The sequence below is a fragment of the Crocodylus porosus genome, unplaced genomic scaffold (genome assembly GCF_001723895.1).
Source record: "Crocodylus porosus isolate Cpor-Errol unplaced genomic scaffold, CroPor_comp1, whole genome shotgun sequence".
Lineage (NCBI taxonomy): Eukaryota > Metazoa > Chordata > Crocodylia > Crocodylidae > Crocodylus > Crocodylus porosus.
In genome coordinates this window covers 170,874,526-170,877,483 of record NW_017728906.1, presented here as the reverse complement: position 1 = coordinate 170,877,483, position 2,958 = coordinate 170,874,526, and positions in this window count along the sequence as shown.

Here is a 2,958-nt window from a genome sequence, read left to right as displayed (position 1 = left end):
AAGCAGTATTTTCTTTTGCAGAAGCTGCTCTGCTTAAAGCTTAGAAAAAGGAAAATATCTCAAATGCCACAATATTATAATGATCAATTCAAAGAATTAGCTAGGTACAGACTTCCGTGTGTGTAATTCCTTAGGACACCTTTAGACACTTTAAAAATGTGTCTACACTATTTGCTATCATTGGGCGCATCCAGATGAGGGTGAATATGCCTGTTGCAGCTTCTCAAAGCGGCTCTTTCAGGGGGAAATAAGAGCAGGGCAAGGCTGCAGTGGTGGATGGGCCCAGGCTCGGGCCCAGGATTTGGTGGGGCCATGGATGGGGTGACCAAAAACAAAAAGGTGGGGGGTGAAATTCAATCAGAACTTCAGGAGGAGGTTCTGGAGGTGGAAGTGGAGAGGCTGCAGCCTGGTGCACTCAAGGGTCATGTGTGCCAGGGTTTCCCTCTGCCCTCAGAAGGGGCAGGAGACTGGGGTGTCTGCAAAGCTTGCCATACACAGGCCTATGGCGACAGCTCCATGGAGAAGCTGCCAGCTGAGGTCCCCAGTGGCATGTGGGATGAGGGTGGAGTAGCTGAAAGGGGTTGGCTAGATGCCAGAGGAGTGGGCCTGGGCAAAGTGTGGCAAAGAGATATAAACCCAGTCCCACAGTGGCACGCCTGCTCCTTCCCAACCTTCCTATAGGTAAAGCAGGGGGGCCGGTAGGGTGACAGGCATGACAGACTTCCATCTGAAGATGCCCACAGTGGTCTGGTTCCAGTCCCTGCCCAACTGGTCTCACCAAGGACCAGGCAGTTGATGGTGCCAATGTAAGTGGTCACCTGGCGGAAAAAAACCATGAACTCCGGGTCCTTTGCAGGGGCATACACATTAAGAAGGTTCAGGACCAGCCCCTGCACTTGGACCCAGAGGTGCAGCAGGCGGCCTGGCACCACCTCAACATCCTGGAGAGCTTCTGGCTGCAGGCTGGGGAAGAACAGGGTGGCCACTCCACAAGAGGTGGCCAAGAGGTGATTAAAACAGACCCTGCCTCTCCACTCTAGCCGCCAATTAGGCTTGTCAGTGAGAGTCATCAGGGTCTCCTGCAAGAATATTATGGGGTACCCCCCCCCCCGAAGGAAGGAGAGAACCCAGCATCTCCAGAGACCCTTCCAGCAGCTGTGGACATTGAGGGCTGTGATCTTATATGACCTCAAGGCTGGCGGGTGGTGGGGGGGAGTGGAGTGGACAGTTCAGCAGGGGCCTTGCACATTTCAACACCTGGTGTGGGGTTTGCTGGCTTGCGCGGCACCCTCCCATAAGTATAGAGGGTGTCTATGAAACTGCAGGCCTGCCTACAGATCCAGGTGTTGCACATTTTGGGTCCCTTACCTTCCCCTGCCAGCACCCTCGTAGTGGTGAGGACGCTGTCAAAAGTCTTCCCAGCAGGTCAAGGTGAGCTGTATCTTGCTGGCAGACTGCCGGGTGTACTTGTGGTCAAGAAATACAAGTAGCTTACCTTGGGATTGCTGGGACCGAGAAGTCTGCAGGCTCTATGGAGCCTGCTGGTTCTTGGGTATCCTCCTCTTGGTCCTGGGGCTCAGCAAACTCCTTAGGCATTGTCTGAACCCCCCGGTCCGCTAAGACCCCGGACTCTTGTTGGGATTGGGAGAGCTCTGCAGCCTCTTGGGACAAGGATGGGGGTAAAGATGCAGGTGGAGCTCATTCACAAGATGTTAGAGTAGAGCTGAAGTCCCGGGGGGGGGGGTCTCTGTGGGGTGCCTGATAAGATTGGCCTGTTGATCAGGGGACCCCACCCCAACCCCCTCTGGTATGGGACCATGGGGCAGCCTGGAAGTGAGGTGTTTCTGCGAGGGGGAGGGAAGAGACACATCAGGCACTAGGGTGGCTTTGGTCTGCCTTGGGATTCTGGGAAAGGGGACCTCCTTCAGGACTGACTGGGATGAGCCCCAGGGCCCCTGTCTCCCCAAGATCATCAGAGGGGGAGGGCTCCACTGTCGGACCTTCTTTTGGGTCTGCCTCAGCCTCGGTGCCCATGGTGTCAGGGGGTAGGCCCTGGCGAGCAGAGTGAGAGGCTTCCTCCATGGGTTCCTGTTTGAGGGCTGTCCAGCAGCCTTGAAACCTCCTCCATGGGGGTCATCTGTTTGATCTTTCCTGGGGGTAGGGTCTTAGGCGCAGCCAGGGAAGCCCCTGGAAGCTGGGCCACTCCTTCCCCTCCTATGGTGGTCTTGGGAGGGGGAGAGGAGTCCTCCATGGCAGAGGGCTTCAGCTGCACCAAGGCCCTCCTCTTGGTTTTGTGCCCAGAGAGGACCTGCACCCACTCATCCATGGGGAGGTCCTCAGGTAGACAGGCACCAGGCGAAGGAGAAGAGGGTTGGGGGGGTGGGGCAGTTACAGTGTTACCAGATTTGCCTGCTACTTTGGGGTGTGCTCATTTATTAGGGCTAGGGTCTTGGTAATTCTATCAATGTGCTGCTTGTGTTACTTGTGTTTCTATATGGAGCTGTATCTCTCTCTTCTGCAAGCCCTCACTCCCTGATGGAGCTATCTTGCAGGACTCAGTTCAGTTGGGCTGGGTTCCTCCAGTCCCCAAATCAGTCATACACACAAACACACACAGATTAACGTGACACGCCTGACCTGGCTGGGTTGATCAGCATGGACTGGCTGACACCTTCATATGCCAAGAATCAGTTCATCAGAGCAACAATAAACCATAGTCAGACACAAGCACACAGTTAAACAGAATAGCTCTGAATCTGGGTGGGTGTCCAGATGACACCCTCATGGGCCAGCATTCAATTCATTAGGGCACGTCTGAGCCAAACTGGGTCAATCAGCCTGTACAAGCTGATTCCCTTATGTGTTTCGAACTCAGCATGTCCCAATCTTTTAGCCTCTTGATGAGCAGACCCCACAGTATTTCTGGGCTTCACAGGGATCTTTAGCTTAGGTGAAAGG